The sequence below is a fragment of the Sander vitreus genome, chromosome 3 (assembly GCF_031162955.1).
Source record: "Sander vitreus isolate 19-12246 chromosome 3, sanVit1, whole genome shotgun sequence".
Lineage (NCBI taxonomy): Eukaryota > Metazoa > Chordata > Actinopteri > Perciformes > Percidae > Sander > Sander vitreus.
This window is the reverse complement of record NC_135857.1, coordinates 13,618,600-13,641,976: the sequence shown is the minus strand read 5'-3', so window position 1 is coordinate 13,641,976 and position 23,377 is coordinate 13,618,600. Positions and strand designations below refer to the sequence as shown.

The 23,377-nt window shown below is 41.5% G+C and overlaps 1 protein-coding gene across 7 annotated transcripts in view; it reads right to left on the bottom strand.

The window, feature by feature from the left end:
- sipa1l3 (signal-induced proliferation-associated 1 like 3) overlaps positions 1–23,377 on the bottom strand; it is a 73,931-nt gene that overhangs the window by 48,481 nt on the left and 2,073 nt on the right. For 2 of the 7 annotated variants that reach the window (XM_078246119.1, XM_078246117.1), the window contains exon 2: positions 10,943–11,104. The exons of 4 other annotated variants lie outside the window; for them this stretch is intronic. The gene's annotated coding sequence lies outside the window, so the exon portion shown is untranslated. Of the gene's footprint in view, positions 1–10,942; positions 11,123–23,377 lie in introns of all 7 variants that reach the window. One more of the 7 variants, XM_078246118.1, reaches the window with a different exon arrangement.

The window sequence follows — 23,377 nt, the reverse complement described above, 5'->3', positions numbered from 1 at the left end:
TTCATAAAGCTGTACGCTGTGATTTGATTCCATTCAGAGATCAGTAATCATTGATCTATTACCATAATCTCCCTGAAATCCGATAAACAAACACAAAGGTGATCAGAGCAGCAGAGGCTCTGCTCAGGATGCACTCGTGCAAGTGCCTGCAGCAGGTAACAACACATGCACTCTTCTTAAGCCAAGATCAAGAAGCTGACACGGTGGACTGGCAGACATGTTCGCAGCTGCTGTGTTTTGCACATTACTTTGTCAATCTTTTCTCTGACAGGTTTCCCACATGGTTGTTTTTGTGAGCTTAAATTCCACAGTGCATAATTATAGTTGAGTTCTGTACCTCATTGCCTTTTTCCAACTAATCAAAATGTGTCCGTAGTACAAAGTATTAGTGAAAACTGTTATATCATGTTAGTGAGCGCTAGACATGAGGTATTAATCTTCTAATCTCATTTTCGGCAGGAAAGCAAATAAACGCATTTCCCAAAATGTTGAAAATATTCCTTTAGGCGCCGAAAGCTGATGACTTGTAGTCTTACACAATTATTTTACAGCTGCATTGTGTAAAGACAAAATCAATGATTTTTTTGTATAAAAACATGTTTATAATACTCAAAGTAGGATATAAAAAGATTTGGGTATCTGTACAAGTATTTTCTCAGGTTGTTTCCTGCAATAACGCCTTCATAGAGGAAGCGGGGGCAGGAGTGTGTCGACATATAAGTGTGTGTGTGTGTGTGTGTCTGTACTGCTGGTTATTTTCAAGGTTCTTCCTGTAACCCAATCAGAGCAGTGACAGACTAATGAGGCTAAATGATGATGAGGCTTCAGGAAGAGAAGGCCTCCTGCAGGGAGAAGAGAGACGATGTGTCAAACAGCTGGAAGGGAGGCAGGGCTTTCCTCCGGAAGCTTTACTTTTATAGAAACACTATATCTGGCAGAGATGAGCTGATCTCATCATCTACAATATCCACTGGGAGCCACAATTAGAGCTGGGCAATAGAAAATGTCTGAAAGTCATTATTATCATTATTATCATGATGTATTATTGATCCCCAGAAGGCAACTCACTCCTTCAAAGAGAGGTCAGAGGTCAAGGTTAACAGCTTGGCCTCCCTGAAGTACACTCATTCTTTATATATACTGTGCTGCTGCGGTCTACTGATGTAAACAGATGTATGCCCTCATTCAACAGCACCCTGATCAGACTGCCGGCCCAGCAACAGACTTAAAAGTCCATCTTACTACTTCCAGTGACTGGATCAGGGAGGGTGAAGTACTGGGTAAGCCTCAATCAAAGAATTCCTAAAGCGCATTTCTCCATGCACCTCGCTAAAAAACAGATTATCTAATCAGCGCAGCCACAGAAAGGAGCCAAAAAGGGTATTTAAGGCTAAGAACTTATCTGGCAACATTCAAAACTTACTGAAGAAAAATTAAGTACAAACCACTGCAGTCAATGCCTTCAGACAAGAACAGTGATAACTGATCCTGCTGTATTGATCTCTGACGTTACAGTGCCTTGCTCAATGACACTACAGCAACGAGCATATGTGTGCTGACTTTAGAGCTGAAACGATTTGTTGATTGTTCCATTGATTGAAAACTAGAGGGGCTCCAGGGGTTTAGGAGTTAAAGCACCGACCATGAACTGCACCGTCGTCTGGTCAGGGACCTTTGTTACATGTCTCTCACCCTCATCTTCTGTAACCTCTCTACTGTCTAGAGGCATAACAATACCCATAAAACATGTTAAAAAAAAAGAAGACAATTTTACTATTTTGATAATCAATTAATCCTGTAGATACCTTTCGGTGTGTCCAGCATCGTAAATGCGCAGATTTGCGGCTTTTCTTCATACTATAAATAAATTTGAATTGAATTAGGCAAGACCTCATGTAGCGCTGAAAGGTAACATGCCTTATTTTAAACATAAAGGATAGGAGAGTAAAATTGAGTGGCATCTCCATTAGTTTTGTTTTTAACACAGCTGATGAATGAGAAGTGACACTGTTGTCCTCTTTTCTGCATGATGTATCGACAATAGCAAAAGAGGGTCAAGGGGTGTGTGTGTGTGTGTGTGTGTGTGTGTGTGTGTGTGTGTGTGTGTTTTGACTTGTGTGTGAGGGGGTTACAGTGCAGTCAAACAAAGAGGGCCTCTGACACAAACCCAGCCAGTCTTTCTCTCTCTCTTTTTTTTCACTAGGCCTCTCACGGTTTGATTTTTCTTTCTGAATGGTGCCATTGAAAGAAGAGGCAGTTAGAGCCTTTTTGTATGAAGACTTTGTGAGCTCCCAAAGGAGACAAACCTGACTGTTGCAGATCATTTTTCCTTCAGTAACGGTCTCTCCAGAGTCAGTTATACACACAGACAAACCAGGGAGGGATGGATTGGGGTGAATCAGAGATTGTACTTGGATAAACAAATGCCACTTGGAAATCAAGATAGTAATAACCTGATTTATGATGGAGTCATGCCTTTTGCCTGATTTTGGGCTTTGAAAACTACGACTGCAGCTGCCTCCACCCAGCATTGGTGTAACTGTATGGCGGTGAAAAGCTCCGCTGGCAGAGAGAGAGTGTGTGCAGGCCTGAGAGATAGCGGTCAGAGATAGAGATAATAGTGCCCGCCGGTTCTTCTGATGTCTTTGAAATGACAGACTCCTTTGGGGTTTTCTATGCAGACGGTAGTTACTGTAACTGGATTTGTACCACAATCAGTGGTTAGGCCAGGACAAAGTGTGGGAAAGGCTTGGCATATTGTCGGTGTAATACTGTAAGGTCAAATTAATCTCAGAACAAGTAAAAAGGTTTAATTGCTGCCAAATTAAAAAATGATTCAGTACAATTTCGCCTCCATGAAATAAGAGACCGTAAAGAGAGAAAATAGATTTACAGGCTCACAATCTCTTATTAGCAAAACCTGACACTGACTGCTTGAGCTTTCTAAATGAAGGAAGTCAAATATACTGGCCTGGATAATACAGTTAAAGGCTTTAAATTCATCTCACGCACACTGGTTCCAAGGGTGCACTTGGCCCAAGTTCACCTCGATTCCAGCAATGACATAGTACGATGTGACAGGATATGTAGGCCGTCCTAGGGCTGGGCGATATGGAGAAAATCAGATATCACGATATTCTTGACCAAATACCTCGATATCGATATTGCGGCAATATTCTAGGGTTGACAATTGGTGCTTTAACAAAATATCTTCACACCTAGATTTTAGATAAATAATCAGTAAGTGGGGAAAAGGCAAATAATAGAACAGCTAGAACAGTCTGGTAAGTTCAGAAAAGTACATCACTTTACTGTAATGCAGCCTTTAAAACCAGCAAAGACAACACTTCACATCACGATATTACAATATCCAAAATCTAAGACGATATCTAGTCTCATATCACGATATAGATAGACTATCGATATATCGCCCAGCCCTAGGCCGTCCCCATCTTATGTTTCTCACAGGCAGGACACAGCTCAAGAAAGGCCTGAAAAGAGATGGACCTCATTTGCTCTGCGTGAGCCAAGAGCTGGGCGATATGGAGAAAATCAGATATCACGATATGTTTGACCAAATACCTCGATATCGATACCGCAACGATATTGTAGTGTTGACTATTGGTGCTTTCACAAAATATTCACACAATGAGATTTTTGATAAATAATCATCAGTAATGTGGATATAATAACTAAGTGGGTAAAGGCAAATGATAGAACAGTTACAACAGTCTGGTAAGTTCAGAAAATGACATCACTTTACTGTAACGCAGCCTTTAAAACCAGGAAAAGACCACACTTATGCCATATTACGATATTCAAAATCTAAGACGATATCTTGTCTCATATCACGATATCGATATAATATCGATATATTGCCCAGCTATACATGAGCCTTCCACTTTCCTGCGGGACAGGTCTTTGCACACAGATCCCACACACACACACACCGCTCCATATTTTCTCCTCTAATCTTTTCCATTATGACATGAGATGATGCTGCATTGACAAATCTACTCTGACAAATCCTTGAAATAGACCAGAGTTGAACAAAGGAGTGCTAGGTTTTTAATCACTTGTATAGCCTTGCCACCATTGCTCTTGAATACATTTTTGACTCTCTGCAGGATTGAGTAATTCATGTATATGTTTGGAACCATTTGGAACCATTATTAAACCATTATCTATTGAACAACAGGACTTCAGATTGTGTGGGCAGTAATTTCAGGGACTTTTGGGGCCAAATAAAAAAATGCAGTCTCCAATGGCACTGCATAAGTGAATAACTTGATAACCACGATGAAGAACTGAAGACATCTACTCTATGATAAACTATATAGAATGTACATGTGCCATCATGTATGTCAAACAACTCTAAACTGTCAAAAAGCTGATCTATCAGAGAGCAGAACAGTTTGAAGTTCAAATGTTTGCAGAAAAGGAAGAAAACCACTTCATCTGAACTATATCACAGAACTATAGGGGGTTTATGGTGTGTAAAATTTACACCATACAACAGTAGTTCTTTTTACACTGTAAATAATGACTATAAAGAACAGCTGACATGAGGGTTATAGACTTGAGTAGAAACAGGAAGTCATAGTTGCTGTAATGTGAGGAAAGACTGACTTTCAGAGGAGGAAAGAATACAGGATTGTGTAAATTTGTAAAACTACTCTTGAAAAATCATGTCTTCTCCTGTCCTTCTCACCCAACCTCTCTCTACATTCAGGCTGATGGCATTTACGCCCCCCCAACAGCACCCTGGCTGTCCCGAGGTGATCCTGACCCAGACTTCTTCAATCCACCACACAGATTCTAGACAGAGGCAGCAGAGCAGCAGAAGCAGGCCAAGAGCTGCTGGAGGAAATTAAAAACACAGCTACCACTCCCTTGTTCTTCCCTTTTGCTCTCTCTCCTCTTGAGTGAGGCTAAATACTAGTATCTCCTAGTAAAGTCTGCATACTAAGTTCCAAACCTTTTTAATATTTATTGCTGCAACCCCACATTCCCACATTATGAGAGAAAGAGCTGTGTCTATGCCATGTCAGTGTCTGGATGATAAAGGAATCCATTGATCACAACTGTTAAACTCCAAACTCTTGTTTCTGTGAGGAACAGGATCAAATCAAATTACAAATCATTCTGCAAGAACTCATAATTACCCAAAACACACACATATATATATATATATATAATATTTATAAATTTAATAGCCTGAGTCACTTCTCTCACTGTAGACTCTTCTGTGGTCAGGTTGGTGAGACATTTTTGGGATCAGCATGCTTTTATCCAAAGAAAGATGTTCCCAGACTTGGAAATGCTGAACACTACAGGCAAGGGACATGGAAAATACAAGGAGGAGAAATGCATGAGGGAACCCCAAAATATGATCCTCTATGTTTTAACGGCCACTCAAGCAAATTTTAAACGGCTGACTGAAATTTCTCACAGTCTGAAATTTGGCAAGCAGAGTGCTTTTAATGTGCTCATATTATGCTTTTTGGCTTTTTCCCTTTTCTTTTTTTGTGCATGTAATAGGTTTACAAAGTGAAAAGTCCCAAAGTCCACCCCAAAGGGACTTACCATCTCCAACAGAAAACACTGTTCACAAACTGCTCCAAACAGCTCTATTGTAGTCCAGCCTTTACTTCCATGATGAATGTGTGTCACTTTGTAACACACGTTATAATGCTCGCCTAGCTGCTAGCGTGGCACGCTCTCATACTCTGCTTCTGACTGGGTAGTAGTCCTTACCTAGCTACTGCGCATGTGTGACTCCCAACAAAGATGGTACAGAAGTGAGATGCCTCACTCTGTAGCTAAAACAGAGAGCTCAACACACAGGGTGAAAAGAGGAGCTGCAGCAATGTGTAATACAACAAAAATATTGTGTTTTTTGAAAATTAAACCATGTAAACCTATTCTGATATAACCTCTAAATACAATTATGAACCTGAAAATGAGCATAATATGAGCACTTTAACACAACTGATTTATAAGAAAAAAAGAAAAAGAAAAGGTATGCTAATACAGAACATTTGTTGACAATCTGGAGCATTGCACAGCCCAATCTCTAGTCATTGTAACAAACGTAATTGCCTAATTGCTCAGAGCGGTTAACATTTTTCGTATATATAATCAAAGAAATTTACAAGTTTCTTAATTTCTGTATGTGGACTTAAAACAACTTGTGTCAATCTCATCTACCCTTATTGCTATTTTTCTTTCGCTACTTTTCATGATTGTAGCTAGGTAGCTAGCCAATGTCAATGGAAACATGATAACACTTATCCAAATCATCAGAGAATGTGAGTGGAGATTCAGAGGTCTGGAAGCAGGCTAGGACAAAATTGCAATGCAAAATCCTGCTGGTTCACTATTTACAAATGATTTCCTGATTATTCATTTTTTGATTTATCCCCTTTGAATTTGACTCCTCAGTGAGGAGGCCATACTGAATATTAATCTATAATAGATATGTCTTTGTGGTCGATTGTCCCCTCTTGGCAACTGACATAGCCATGAGTGAGTAACTGGTCCTCACAGTCCTCAAAAGATTTTACAAATGTGATCTCACTGCTATTTTTTCTGTGTATGCATCTGTGTCTCTCCATGCTTGTCACTGTTGTGGAAGAGTTTCATGTAAACACGTTCAAACAGCCCAAACCCAAACAATGCCGTGGGTTGCTAGAACTTCTGGCAAAACAGGAAATACAACTTCATCGCAGAAGCATACATGGCACAGCGAGGATGACTTTGAGCAAAGCAGGCAGTCGAGTTTCACTACGTCATGAGTCACTCACTGCACACCACGAACAAGGAGTAACAATTTGTTTATTTGGCAGTCATGCAGACAGCGTGTTGGCCTACATACACACACACACACAATAGCGTCCTGACTTAATACAAACAGAAACTGTAGGAGAGCTTTGCTTTTATAAATGCCAGCTGATCTTTTTTTAAGGCACAATGCAGGTTTAAAAAAACTTTTGATATATTCGAAATGGCATATTCGTGAGTAAAAAGCAAATACTGGGAACAAAACCGAAACTCTACTTGGTTGGGGTTGGAAACTGTTGGAAACTGTTGGAAACAGCGACTGGGAGGTCTGGTTAATAAGACAAGCCAGTCTCTTTACGTGCCACATGCGACATGTGTGTATATGTGCCACACACACACACCTTTCTGCTCATTAGTATCTCAGTATCTACTCGATGTCATCCTGGCTGCTCTTCCCGTATTAATGTTAATTTTTTCTCTCTTGAGTTGCCAGATGGACAGAGCACACGCAGAGAGAGAGAGAGAGAGAGAGAGAGAGAGAGAGAGAGAGAGAGAGAGAGAGAGAGAGAGAGAGAGAGACAGCAGAGCGTCCAGTTCTCGCTGGGTGGCCAAGCTGTTTACTGACGGCGTGTCACAGCAGCAGCTCACAATGCAAACGTCAAGCAAAAGCAACACACGCACAAATGCTGTACATGTGAGCATCTAATGAAGCTTCTGCTGCAGCCACCCACCAACCACTTAGTGCTGTGGTTTTGCTCTGATGCTTTTTATAAACACAGACCTGGAGAACATGGGGAACAGGTGTCACACACTCAGTGGCAGCTGTAGGAGGTTTAACACAGTAGCTGAGGCCTCTGAGAGAAACTCTGTATCTCTGTCTAAGAAATGTGCCAAACCATTTTAGTTTGTTCTCCTGCCAGTGGCAAGGCACTCGCTGAAGCAAATATTGACTGAGTGATTGGTTTGGGCCCTGCCTCTGTGCTCCACCACCTCACCTTCGACTCAGAACGCAGCAGAATATGTCCAAAGCCACACCACTGACTTCAGTCTGTAACTCAAAAAAAGATAAAGACTGGTGAAATGGTCAATTCCACATTTCTTTGAAAAAAGGCATATTGTGGTCACATAATATGCAGTGATTTAAACAGTGACTAGTTTTAATAAGCTCACAATTTCTGATACGCTGCAACCAGCTTGTCACTAAATTGACTCACACAATTATATCTGGGATCTCTAACTTGGCAGATGAATGCTTTACTAACCGAGTTGAACTCAAACTGATGCCGCAGGCAAACTCAAAGTTTGTGTGGCAGAATCCTGCAAAGATAGCCTACATGCTGTGAGTTGTTTTGTTCTTTGAGGACAAATGGACCGACTGACAGTGAAATTGATGATGTTCAACCAACTTTTTGTGGTTGTGGGTTTTTAAACATTTCTTTGAAGGTGGGAAAGTTGAATATCCGTTCAATATGAAGTGAACTGGAAAGTGTACAAATGACACTTTGTGGTTTTACAAGGGTTTACGTGCAGGACTATTACATGACTTCCTGGAGTCTTGCTTCACCATTAGTCGACCTGTTAACCTCCGGCACATGAACTACGTCAAACCACTTTTAGTTTACACTTCAGATTTTGTATGGAATAAACATATCAATATAACGTTTTCATTAGTGAGCTTTAGAGGTGCTGGTGCGGTAGATACATTTTGTCACCTTTGGACAGAGCTAGACTAGCCCCTTGTTTCCAGTTGTTGTGCTATGCTAAGCTAACCAGCAGCTACTGTATATTAAACACAGATATGAATGTGGTTTTAATCTTCCTCCAATTCTCTGCAAAAAAGCAAATGTTAACTTTTGCTTTAAACACTGACCTGACATTTATTTTGGGTAGCAGTAAGATTATCCAGACATATCCACATTAGGGTTAGTCTCTAGACTAGAGTCTGTCTCCAGTACATTGGCCCGCACTGAGCCATCTGTTTAACCAATCAGACTGGGCTAGGCTAGGCTAGGCCAGGCCAGGCTAGGCCAGGCCAGGCCAGACTAGGCTAGGCCAGGCACTGCCTTTTAGCCTCAGAGCAGGCCTGCTTCTTCAGCGATGCAGAGGGTTAGTTTTGGGTAATCAATTGCATTCCCTCTTTCAAACTGCCTTCCTTTATTAAAGTAAAAGTAACCTGGCATGTATGAACCAACACAATAATACACTTTGTCCTGTAAAGTCCACTGTGATTATGGGAGAAATTGGTCATAAACTCTGATCCTTAAAAACAGATAAGGCAGAGTGTAATACCTGTTTTCCTGTTTGTGAAGTTGAATGTGGCATACTCGTCTACTAGTAATGGGAAAGGAGTCTACCAGTTATTTTTAGTGGGTTTACCTGTGTATTCTTTTTTTTTTAGGGTTAATTCCTTTATTTAGAACAGCTGAAGAGAGACAGGAAATTGGGGAGAAAGTGGGGATGACATGCAGCAAAGGGCCTCAGGTCAGATTCGAACCTGGGCCGCTGGCAAGGACTGAATCTACATGGGGCGCACGCTCTACCAGGTGAGCCAGAGGCTGTCCCTGGTTTACCCGTGTTTAAAAAAACCTGTATACACGCTAATTTTTGGTGGAGAAAGGGTATAATTTTACTATGGATGAACAACACAACACAGAGCACTAGTGGTAGCATCACCAGAGATAATGTAGTCTTCAGGGGACAAAGATCTTTTATGAGATGGTAATGAGTCGTCATGGCTGCCCAAGCTCATCAGAGCTTTTATGCAGTGTTGGACTACATACCATCGTACTGTAGGCTGCTCTTTAAAGAGGAGTTCTAAGGAGCTTAGACTTGGCCAAAACTTGCATACACAAACTCTTAGATTACTCATTGGGTCTCATCAGTGTGTTTTTTTTACTTCTTCAGCATCTTTTTGATACTCTGTATAAAAAGCCCAATTTGTTCACCATCCCCACCCTGCGCTCCTCATACACACTCTTTAGTCAGCTCTCCCTTTCAGTGCTAGAACCAGCCTTTGTTAATTATAAATCTCACCCTGTCCTCTCCTCTTCCCCTAACAGGCGGGGGCAGATTAAATGCATGAGATGAGGAGGGATATTAAGAGAGGTATGAGAGGGAGAAAGAAGTGAAACCGAATGATTTGAAGGAAGAGGCCAGATGACATATAAGGGACGAAGAGAGGAGAGAGTTTGTTTTGGGGAAAAGAGGGATAAAATAAGGACCGGGTAGCAACTGAGGAAGCGTGGCTGACCCCGATTTTGCCATGACTCCACTCTGCTACAAGGAGGGGGGAGTCCAGACGTAAACCTACAGTGACAGGGCTGCTGCTGCTACTCTAACATTGCACCCCCCCACCAATGAATCAGCCTTCACTTGTTCCGGTTTCTCCTCCTCCATCTCTGCTCTTCACGCTGTACTTACACAAAAGAGGGAAACTTCTTCAAATGTTGTGTGGATATCTCTGCTATGATGTGAATGCACTATATTGGAAAATAAACAGATCTAAATCTCAAGAACATTCAGCCACACTTAAAGCTGTGTGCACAATTTGGCTTAATCAATGGTTGTGGCCTGCATTTCTCAGTGCAATCCATCCATGTATGTGAAAAAGGGAAAGAGAAGCCTGCACATAAAGAATGCAAGGAACGGGGCATTGTGAGCCCATTTTATTAAGAAAGGGAGTCCAGCATAGTGGGAGGAAAACAGGCATGTGATGCTGGCTGTAAGCTGGGAGAGGATGGACTCTCAAACTGGACTGTAGTCAGACCCCTGGGTAAGAGGCCAGCCGAGCACAAACAAGTCTGGAGGGGGGCAAATACACAAGCCTGCCTGGCCGGCTGTGAGCACTGGAAGGGCCAACAGGGAGACTCAACTCAAACCACAGCAGGGCTACTTCACTGGTGTGTTTATGACCAGGAAACTGCCTGACAACTCACACACACAACTCACACAAACTCAATGCAAGATGGACAGAGTTACACTTATATCCACTTATAATACAAATAAAAACACCATAGTCATACAAATAATCATAAATTGTGAAGGGAGGATTAAAAAAAACTCACTCTGATAACATTTCTAGGCAGTAAGACAAGAGCGTAGCCACAAGCAAAAAACCATCAGCTCACTCTGGGAAGAGGATTAAAAGCACTAAGCTCACCGTTTTGGCAGGAGAGCCTCAGATGGTGTGCTAAGTGGGTTAAAGCACACCCCAAATCTCATAATCGCTCCGGCATGCCCCCCTTCTCCTCCGTCCTTCTTCCCTCCGTCTGCCAACACCAGCCGAGGGGAGCAATTTGAAGTCCCACAGAATACTTGGGAGCTGCCAAGGTAGAGGGAGCTAGATTAAATCGAAAAGACGTGCACCAAAACATGAACACACAACTTCATCTGGACACAACAGTTAATCAGAATCACTTGAAGGACAATGACTAAGGGTTCCTTGCCGTGGGGGGGGGGGGAGAAATGCATCTCTCTTTTACAAGGGTCTGCGGCTCTTCCTCTCACACCTACTGTAATGTGTGATCTAGTGTTTCCACCTCCCCTCCACAGTCTCTTTTTGAGTGTGTAGAGCTAAAACTTTACATCTTTCTGTTTGACTCTTTTTATTATCTGTATGCACTCTCTGTGTGCTCTTACACAAAAATGCATCTGGAGTCCACGCTGAATCCCTAGCCACCACAGACACACATACACCCCCATTTTTCACACAACGTCACTATCCAGACACTGTGGTAACATGAGTCTATGGTGAAACTGTAGTACTGTAGCTCAGCTAGGTCTGGCTCCGCTGTAGCACAGTCCCAGGCCCCAAAGAGACTAGGCACTGTTTGCCTGCGGGACTTTGACTAGTGAGAGCAAACAGAGTACAGTACAGTAGGTCCATTGAGACTGAGCTGAAACACAGAGCTGCACAAAGTACTGTAAAAACTGAGAAACCATGAGAAAAGAGAAACAAAGAATGAGGGCTGCAAGCCAGGGAATTAAACCAGAGCAAATAGCACCACAAGTAAATCTCAAAGGTAACTGCATACTGTATATTTGTTAAAAAGCATACACATGTATGAAAGGCGCCTATGTGCTTGGTGCAAAAACAGGGCCCCTTTCAACCCATCTCCACTGACAGAACTAGTTGGAGTAGTTGCAAAAGAAACTAATCTTACACAATATAAATTAAACACTACTGCGTTTGTGTCTCTGATGGCCAGAAGACTGATCCTTCTAAAGTAAAAAGGAAAAAACCCCACCCACCTATGTTTATTGTTTAAGGGATCAGATACAGTGGAATGACTGTTGGGAATTGCAAGTTGGATATCTGTTGGATCTTTATATTGCTGAGATGTGCAGAAAACTGACAAGATGTCTTATTCAATTCATATTTAAGGTGTCACAGTTTTTAAAATTTACTTATCACTTTACTTACATAGAATTTATTTCATATTTGTATGTGTTTTTGTATTTTGCCGAGCTGTTCCTCGTCACACCAATTGCTTATTTGGATGCCATAATTGACACCCTGTGTTTCTTATTATTTGTTTAAAAAAATCAGCCAAAATAAATGTCCTACAATGCATGCGTGCACATGTAAATGCATCACACACACAAATAAACTTCTAAAAAAAATGAGAGGCAGGTGGAACAGAGTCTATTCAGAAGATGTTATAAAGAGGGTTTGTCTCGACTGAAAAGAGGATTATAGGAGAAAGGTGTGGCTCCTTTTAACTCACTTAAGCACTGTGTGTGTGTGTGTGTGTGTGTGTGTGTGTGTGTGTGTGCGCGTGTGTGTGCGTGCGTGCGTGTGCGTGTGTGTGTGTGTCTTTGACTAGCCAATATGAACACCCCATTATGAAAAGTTAAATAAGGAAACAGGATCTGGAAACCTGTTCCCCTCTAAACCAGCATATGGTTCTGTTGCTGAAGATGATATAAGTGATATTCTTTCTATGCTTGTTGGTTTCAGGTCGCAGTAAAAACCACACAATAGAGATGAGGGGGGGTTTTACACACCGATAGAGATCTCAGCCCCTCAAAACTATCTCAGGCATCTGGACCGACAGCAGCATCTCTGAGGTGGAATTTGGCCAGTGATAACAGCTCAGTTGAGGGTGTGTCTGTTCCAACCAACCTCAAATAAAACTCCAACGGAGGGACTGTACCACCGTATCACCATCACCACTTTGTTCCTCAAACTTTGCCGCAGCTATAGGAACAGGGATGGCGTGAAGGCCTGCATGGCTGTCACTTTGCTCATTCTTCACCCTGCATTCCAAAGTCATCACTGTCCCGGGCCTAAACTAGTGCAGAGTGCTGTCACAACAAGCTAAATCCCTCCAGAAGTTGCCTCTCTTCCTCTCCGTGTTTGGTTTAAAGCGTGGCGTGAGTCCAGGGTGTGGTTCTACAGCCATGCGTGCACTCACTAATGCATGTGCACCCACACTGAGCTGCACATGTGCTCACAAAAAGTATACACTAGCCTAGTTGTTTTCCAGGCGCAGACAGCTATGAAAACATTGACCTAATGACAAAAAGTTTAGAGAAAATGAAGAAAAAGGTGGAGAAAGGGCAAGAGGATAGTTTAAGGTAAAATGATCGTCGCTTGAGGGAAATGATATTCCATTTCTTGCCGAGAGTTAAATGAGAAGAACAATACCACTGTGTCTATGCATCAACTGTGGAGCTAGTGAACAGTGAATTGTCTTAGTTTAGCATAAAGTGAGGCCCTATGATTTCCGTGATGCGGAAAACGCAGACGAAATCCCGGAATCTACAAATGAAAACGTAATTCTCTTATACACGCGGAATCGCACGGAATTTGCATATATTTTGTTGACATATTAAATAAACAATATTTTTTTTTTATTTCCTTCTCATTTTTCTGTTTAAAACAACAAGCGTAGAAAGGTCTCTACCTAAACCGTGGGGGGAAAAAATGTCGAAGCGAGTGGCTCCTGATAAACCAATGGTGGCAAAAAAATATTCCGGGAACCACAACTTGTCATTTTAGTTTTAGTGCAGATTAAAACAGCGAGATTTAACATATTAGTTAGTGAGCTTTAGAGGTGCTGGTAGGTGAATTTCCTTAACATTGGGCAGACCCAGGCTAACTGCCCCCCCCACCCCACTTTTCCCAGTCTTTATGCTAAGCTAAGTGCCTTCTGGCTCCAGGTTCATATTTAACCGAAAGACATGAGAGTGGTATGGATCTTCTCATCCAACTGTTGTCAAGAACGTGTATAAGTAAGTGTATTTCCCAAATGTTGATTATTCTTTTATAAACTATGAAGGGAGAAAAAAAGATCTACAGCCTAGAGGCTCCCCACTGGGCTGCCAACATTCCTGTCAAATTCAGGCGTGGGAACCACTGGAAAAACACAGCCCTCTGTAGACAACTGTGCATGTGAGTGTACACATCGGGAAGGGGGGGGGGGGGGGGTGTCTGCTGTAGGTGCTTGTCAGAAATGTTTTTAATGGACGCAGCCATGTGTGTGCTGAGGTGTTTGGGCTGAGAGCAGTGACAAGAGTTCATGAGGTTGCCTAAGTGCATGTCTGAGGCGGAGGAGAGGGGAGACGCTGTGGATGGATGGAGTGCGTTTGGGCAACAAAGTGGGTCAAGCGAGTTTCATCCAGGGGCGGAGTGATAGCAGTACACACTTCAGTACACACACAGACAGTCACCGGGTACCTGCAGCACGGAGACAAAATGTCCACGGTCCTCTCTTGTTGTGAATCTTTTTGTGTTGCATCTCTCAATCGTACTCGTCACAGCGAGAGGAGATCCGCTCCACACACACACACCCTCTCCAGAGACAACCACACAACAGACAATGAAACCTGGGGGCTCTCGTCTCTCTCTGGGGGTGGGGGGGGATTGTATCACATTTAGACTTTTTAATCGTGACTACCACTGTGTTTTGTTCTCCTTTTTTGATTATCGTTATTATTATTATTTCTCTGGTAGAGCCTCGCCTCACACACTGAACCAGACCGTTGTCTAATCAGAGCTCGGCTGCAGAGATCACGGGCAAAACAGAGAAAGAAAAGGGAGGACGAATCAAGGAGGTGAAAGAGGAGATGGAAGCACATGAGTTGGCTTTCTTCTACCAACAGGCCTCCCTTTTAGCCTCTTCCTCTGTCTGTACCCTTCTATCCCTCCTGCCCTGTCAAGCCATGACTCTCCCTCGGAGTTATCAGCTCATCCGTCTCCTCCTCTCCCACGATGATAACAGGCTCTACTGTTGTGTGCAGAAACACCCAAACTTCTGTCACTTCCCACCACTGCTCTCTGGCCTACTCCTATGGGACAGTTAACGAGGCTCTCGCTCACACACTCTTAACAAAGCACTCACCAAACTCACATACTGGTGGGGAAGACAGCATCACTAGCTATGTTTCCATCCACACGTTTTTATCCAAATTAAGTGATATCGAATGAAAAATGCCTCATGGACACAGTACTATTCGATTGAATTTCATGAATATCGACTCAAAGGAAATACGTTCGGTCTCATCGGATTTTATCTTGATCGATAAACGGCTTATGCGATAAACGCTGATGGAAACGTTATTTGCCGAATAAATGATGAACTGCGATTAAGTTTTAGGTCATTTTATGGCTGCAACCCGCCACAAAACGAAGAAGAAGAAGTTTTAGTTCATTTCCGCCCAGTATTTCCGCTCCGTTTGCACACGTGGCGGGTGTCAACAAAGACAGATGGAAGTGGACCAACGTCCGTCGTTTTCTTATTATAGCTTGTCATGTCGCTATCAGCTGGCACATAAGCACTATTACAACTTGTGCAATATTGATCATTTGTTGGTAGATGGCGCGATCCATTTTGTCTAGCAAAACCTTGTTCGCAAATGTTTGCTTGAATGTTGTGCGATTCAGCGCGAAAATGAATGGAAACACCTTAAAATGTCTCAAATCAAGTCGATATACCGATTTGACCGCAAAATGGCATGCGACGTCATTACGCACAGGTTTTTATTCGCTTTAAAGCCGTTGGATGGAAACAAACTTTCACCAGCTTTATTCGCATGACTTTTTTTTACCGAACTTCAGATAATTCGATTGACAAGTGGATGGAAACTTAGCTACTGTCTCAGGCTACAGCAAATAATTGAATTGATAACTGATGCTTTTGACCATAACAAAAGAGTATTTGTGGCATAAACAAGTGCCGACCATCCCTTACAGTCTGCAAAGTGGAATCGCTTCAAACCAAAGACTAAAAACTGTAAAAGAGCTAAGCATTACAATGCAAGTGGTTCAAAGGGTGGCATCCATCAGCAGAGCTAATTACAATTTAATCAAGAACTTAAATAAACAGCACTGCAAGGCATACACGTTGTCACATGTAGGAGCTCAGAAGACGTCTGTGCTTCGCCTCAGCAGAAAAAAGCTAAAATAAAGAAGAGACATATGTGTATTGTGCTGGGGGGAGCCACACTGTATTTTTACTCTTAACACTGTTTGAAAGACAGGACCAAAGTTAGATGTCTGCTCCTTATAACTACTTTGTGTGACTTAACACTGACTGGATTGATTCGAGATGTATTTTATAAAAATACAGTTGATGTAATTATAAACATATTGTACTGGTATGCTCCACTGAAGATACTCAGAGCATTTATTTTAGATGGAGAAAAACTTCTAACCAGGATACCTATGCTGTAGTTCCCTCATGCTACAAGCACCAGTTGTTGCTTTGAGATGGTAAAAACTGATTTAATGTGACTTAATATGAAGATGCTGTCGCTTTAGATTGGTGTTCATAGAGTTCATTTGCTATAGTATTTGGGTTACCTACCACTACATTATTATTGCTTTTCTTGAAGCATTCCCACAACCTGCTACACTTAAGTCTTTGTTTGTGTTGAACTTTTAAATATAAAGAGGATTAAGGCCATGTTCTGACTAGTGTGACTAGTCACTGATTAGCACACACATTAAAATGCGGCCCATTCATTAATTTCTTTGAGGCCACTGCGTTAACACGGCGGGGTGCTATGGCAAAAAAGTCATTGGGCAAAATTTTTTTAGAATTGGCTCATCATCCGGCAATGCACTGCATTGGCTATTCAACTATACATGGGATTCCTGGGATATATTACTTTGTAACGAGAATGATGTCATTCTATTCTTTACCTCTCGATCATTGTAATAGAGGATAAAATTACGAAAATGTTGCAGTGATAACTTTCTAGTCGTAAAATATTTTCTCACAGTATTATAAACTGCTATGCAGTGTTTTGGCATCTAATAGGACTTCAAACTAATGGATCTATAACTCAAAGTGGCCCTCCAGCATCTTACCTAAAGCAACACACCCCCATCCCTTGCATTTTTTCAGTCTGAACACCCACTAAAAGAGGCAATGAGCTTGGTTATGTGATGACAAATTGATCACAGTAAACACTTGATTTATGTGTATACCTACACAAACAGTGAATTACATACTCAGCAAGGTTTCTTTTTAAAAGCACAGAAACAAAACAGTTGTTGTCCCACTCATAGAGCGGATTTAACATAATGCCCTGCATCAGTGACAGCACAAGTACATTAGCATACCATACGCTCTCTGTGCAAAGTAGACTAAATTAACTTGTGTGGAAATAGCCCGCTAAATAGCCTCTATCCCGGTATCAAATCTGATTTGGAAATGAGGAGGAAAGAACATTTTGATACAGTACCATAAAAACTGGGCCAAGAGGCATTCATGGAATGACCACGTTATACTCAATTAGCATTAAAACAATGGCTCCACAGTCAGCAATAGCCTGAGATCAAGAGCTGTGAAGAGGCAGAGGGATGTAGAGACCATATGAATGTCTCTAGGAAAGGCTGCATGTACAGTATACGTATGGTTGCCTCTCTGCACAGATACCACAAAGTGACGGAAAAGAAAGCAACACTGACTTTTGATGTCGTTTCATAACACATTTTACAATGAGAAAAAACTTAAAAACATCTTTAAAACTCACCCATTCCCACCCAGACAAATAACCACACACACACATAAATGAGGCTGTGTGTGTTTAGCTGCCTGTTTTAAACAAATGTGCAGGACACACTAAAAGCAAAACATCCTGAGGGGAAGGGGGAAACATGCAAATCTATCTACACGTTTCCTGGTGGTGTTTGGTGTTACGCCCTTTTCTCCAACCGTTTTTTTTTTTTTTCAACGGCAGTTGGCGATGAGCTAAACTACACTAAACTATCCCAACAATGAATGGGAACATATAAAGTCCAGGATATCAGCTGCATGCCAGAGACAAATTATGTTAACATTTTTCTGCGCTTGGAAGGAATGTTTCTCATGTCCTGCGATGAACTGGTCTTTCGTCTTCGTGACTGATCTGTGCACGGCCACATCTCTCCCCGATGACCATTGTCTGATTCATAGCAACACTCATCTCCACCACACACTTGCATCCTCCGCAGTCCATACTCACTTCCTGTCCAACAGCTTGACCTCCAATAGGCAGAACAGAGAGCCAAAAGGAGCAAAGAGGCCGCCAAGCACCTCCAAATAAAATACAGATGGAATTTCACATGAGGTGTCTGGGGACTACAAAGATGCTTGTATTAACTGTGGTCATACACACATCTTTCACGGTGAATAATTGACTCATTGTGCAGACATAGTGGGCTGGGTCATTACAACCTCTTGTTGATCCAGTGATTCAGGACATTGACTGAGAGGAAGGGCTTTTAAACTTCCTCATTCAAATTAACATTCTTGATCAACGATTGGAAACATCCTGTCATTATTAACATGAAAATAGGTTAGAAACAAGAAGCAAACGCTGTCTTGGATCAGCACGAATATTTAAAGCAAAACTAAAAAGATCACATGATAGTAGGTGCCTTGAAATTGCTCTCTGTTGGCTGCGGTTCTTACTTCATTAGGCTGTGTGTCTTTGATTGGGAGTCGATTATTGGTCAGTCAGTTGACAGAAGATAATTCAACAACTATGTTTATAAATAAGTAATCATTTAGTCATTATTATGAGAACAAATGGCAACTATTGGAAATTCAATTTTAATTAAATGTCGGTCATTTTACTAAATGAATAATCAGATTAATTGAAAATGAAATAATTAGTTGAAGCCCTAGTGTTATCATATGGTCAAAGTAACCCAGAAAATAGAGATGCAACTAAAATCGTTTCAATAAATCTGGCAGTTGTTTATATTTGATTATGTGCTTAGTCTGTCAGAAAGTAGTAAAGAATAATGCCTATTACAATTTCTCAGAACCCAAGTTGCCAAATAAATGTCTTGCTTTGTATGGCCAACGGTCAAATACCCAAAGAGATCTAATTTATGTAATTATACTTATGATATATGACCCAAAAAAAAAACAGCAAATCACCACACTTGAGAAGCTTTTGCCTGAAAATGAACTAAAATCCACTGAAATGATCGCTCAACTATAACTGTAGCGTATCCTTTTGATTCTTTGCTGCAGCCACACACACAAAAAGATTAGCAAGCGAGCTCATGACTTGACAGTTGTGTGATGGTCAAGCTCATGTGTATGTGGGCCTCAAAAGGTTAATTTACTCCTCCTCACTCCATAAAAACAGATGGAGACAGAATCAGCTGTTTCCCGTCATGCAGGATTTCCTCTTTCCAGAACATCTCTGCTATGTTAGTGTGTAACAGAGCTCTTTGTGTACACACAAACACCACCTGTCAACCCTATGTGTGAAGCCCAAGTTATAGGGACATATATGAAGCAGGTGTAACAACAACACACTCTTCCCCTAAAAGCAGCAGACAAACTCAACTCCCAAGACACAAGAAACAACAAGTCGGAGGAATAAAGGCAATGAAGACTTTACAGAAAGAAAGGTGGCTGCTGCTGCTGCCCCTCTCATCTGCTTAACGATTCATATCAATGGATGTGTCTCTGAATGCTTTGCAAGTCTCTACAACAAAGCCTGTTCCCCAGAGTTAGAATGCATGGTTTGTGCTTCTATCATCAACAGTCTCTTACAGCCTAGCACTGAAACCCCATTTAGCATCACCAGTCCCTTTTGAAAGAGGAATATAGGCCAGAGAGAAAAATTATAAAAGGGGGGGAAGAGTAACAGATAAGAGCTCTTTATGTTATGGAGATGAGCACATTCAGTACTGCTCAGGGACTAGGCAGGTAGAGCCAGTTATTGCAACAATTTCTACTCGCATGGCCTTGAATTCAGTGTGAGAATGAAGAAATAACCCAAACAGTCATGTCTGGTTTTCTGTGAAAATCTTCACGTTCTTCTCAACTGCAATAAACACAGATCCAAGTGTAAACTCACCATCTGACAGGGCTGAGTGCAGGCTCTCTGTTAAGTGGACACCTATTTGTAAATCTGAGTGGCCTCTACTTTAAATTGCTAAATGGACAGCCTGTGTAAATCACTCTTTATGTACAGCACTTTGTCAGGCTGTCTAAATGATTTGTAGCAAATGTATACATCCCATAACCCGTCAAAAGCTTAGTGTTAAGTCCAATAACCCTGGTTAAGTGTGTTGTGGACGGATGGTGAGGCATTCCCCCTCACTCTCTCCCTCTGCTACCAACGCTGACCAGGGGGAGGACGCAGGCTGACCTGTGGCAAGAAAGGCCTCCTCAAAATCTCTGTTTATCCTCTCGCTAAAACCAGCAGGCTATATTTACCCCAGTCAAACCTACCCAGAGCAGAGAGGAGTCAAGAGAAGAAAGATGTAGCACTTGGGACATATACCCTAACCTCTATAAAAGACAGAAAATGCACACCGTCAGTCAGCGCTATCAGCCGAATGCAAGCACATTTTAGACATTTACCGTGCAGGACTGTGATTCTCTCTCCGATTCATTCTCTTCACTGAGAAGAAGACACAGATTGGTAAACAACACCTTGAAGGAAATTTGGCCTCTGCTGGAGTGAGAAGAAGAGAAGAGGAGGGAGACTTACTTGATAGATCAAATGCCTACCTACCTAACAAATGTTTTATAGCGGCACAGAAGGCCATAAAGCAGAGACTCATTTCAGGAAACATTGGTGTGCTCCTCTTTCTATAAATCTCTGACCTCTTGACATAATGTCATGCATGCTGACTTATGGATAAGACCCTCAAGGGAGGCAAATACATCAAGGAGAGTGGAGGGTGCTTGCAATGCCGTTGGTGGTCTGATGCCATTTCATCCTAAACTGTCAACACCTGCACTTTGACTAATACACGTGTGTATGACACAGCCAGGCCTACTGAACACACATGTACATGAGACTGCTGTCATTGGTTAAATCTCTTGAGTAGAAGTCAAAACACTCCAGCACACTGTCTCGGTTACTGCTGGTATTTTTATTGATGCTGTTTAGACAAGTATCACAACAGCATCTTACTGTAGATGTTGAGTAAATGATAGTCGTTAACCCATCATCTGTTGTAGTAGTAGTAGTAGTAGTAGAGTAGTATGTATAAGGGAACCTTAATGCTTGTTCATATAGGCCTAACTGATGAAGGTTGTGTAGTTTTCAGTTTCTCTCTACAGCCACGCTGCCTCTCGCCCACACAGTACGCTCTCTGTTTATGTGCTGCTGTCTCTCGGCCTCTTTCTTGAGTGTAGCATTTTGTTTACATATCGTTGACTTATGTGAATATTGTAGTTTGAAAATGGTGCCTGGAGTGCAATGTAATTGCATTTCATTTTATCTTACGGTAATTTAGAATCACATTTAATGCTGTTTTAAATGCCTTGCTTTGCCTTCATTTTCTGTTTATTCATTCTGTTTATGCATCCAAGAGGTGCTGTATGATCGGATTACGTTTTATTACTGTGTCACAGTGACAACGTTGACTTAAGAATTTGGAGATTGTGTGGCAAGTATAAGGTCCCCTCCAGGGTGGTTTTTATTTGCTTACACTATATATATTTAAATTCAATAAAAAAAAATCATCAGACAACAGAAAAGTTAAAATATATTTTCAACCCAAATGGAAACACCTGTTCACCGCAGTCAATGAATTGCATTCAACCCTGGTTCAGAAGAGGCTTGGATACCTGGTGGGATGACCCATTCAGATTAACCACTGACAGGGGTTGAACCAATTAACCACCGGTATGATGAGCCAGCAATAAACAGAAAAAAGCTCAAGTTTAAGACAATGCTACATTTTCAGCAGCCCCCCTGAAAACACACACGCAGCGGTCACTGTGCACCCTGACACAGACCAGATGGGATCTTTAGCCTGAGGTATCGTCCTCCCTCTCTGTGACCTATCGGGATACACCCAATTATAGTGATTGATGTTGTTTGAGGTGCTTCAGAGTGTGTGTGTGTGTGTGTATGATGTGTTCTTTTGCACACTGTGAGAACACACAATTGTTTATTTCTATTTACCTTTATTTAACTAAGACGCCTCGAGGATTAAATACAAAACTGGAAAGAGGCTTTTCTTGTTCTAAAATTACAAATAGCAGGAGGGCTGCCAAGGTGTCGTGGTTAGGAAAGGAGAACTTTAACCAGAGTTGGTGCCAAAACAAAATCTTTGCCATCTAAAAAACATAAAAAAAAAAAAAAAAAAGACCCTGATGGAAATGTATTGTTGATCAAAAAGATCACCTGTGTGTGCGTTCTTTAAAATCCTTGAACAAGGAAAAATCAACAACTGATGAGTCACCTCTACCAAGATACGACATGGTGATTCAGTGTAATGTTTACAGGCTAAATAACTCAGGTGGCCCACATTCAGCTCTCTTTGAAGACAGGATCCTTTGTTCCCACAGCTGTGAGCAATGACACACTAAAAATAAGTTGCACAAAATATGAGACGTTCTTCAAGATCACAGACTGTAAGAAATTGTTATCTGGTACCCAGCGGAGCCAACTACAAGCCGACTGCTGGAGGTGCTTTACAACTATGTGACGTTGGCCCAGAGTTGTGAAATAAGTGTTGAATAACACAGATCATATGATATCGTTGTCAAAAATACCAAAACCAACATGGTTATACAGATATTATGGACCTGGCAGGTCTACAGTGTAGTATTGGCAGCTAAACATATTCGGGACAAAATCTAAAAAGGTATGAACCATGGTTACGGAAGGTTTTACCAGATAAATTGAATTCTTGAAATGTGTCAATTATTTGACTATTCAGGGTGATGCATTTTTCCCACCAAAAGAGTTCAGAAATATTGTATAGCTTAGATTTTGCTCTTTTTGCTCTTAATAGCATGGGGTTAAGGACAGTAAACGTAAAGATGTCTTGCATTGACTTTAATTGAGTTACATGACCCAAATTGTACACCCCGGAGAACAATATGGCATTTACTGGAGCATGCAGAAATAAACGCAGCATAACCTAGACTAAATACTAGACTGTGCAGATTTTTTTTATGCAATGTTAATACCAGAACTTTAAGAATGAGATATTTAAAGAAGAATGCGAAGGATAGGCCTATTTAAAACAAACTTATGATTAATAGTATCATTTTAAGTGTTCGGTTGGCTCCTTGCCTTGGCATGCTATATCAAGTCAAAAAGGCCTATTACACTATAACTATAGCAGCATCACACTGCACTAGGTCTACATAATAGTGGAGTTAAGTTGTTC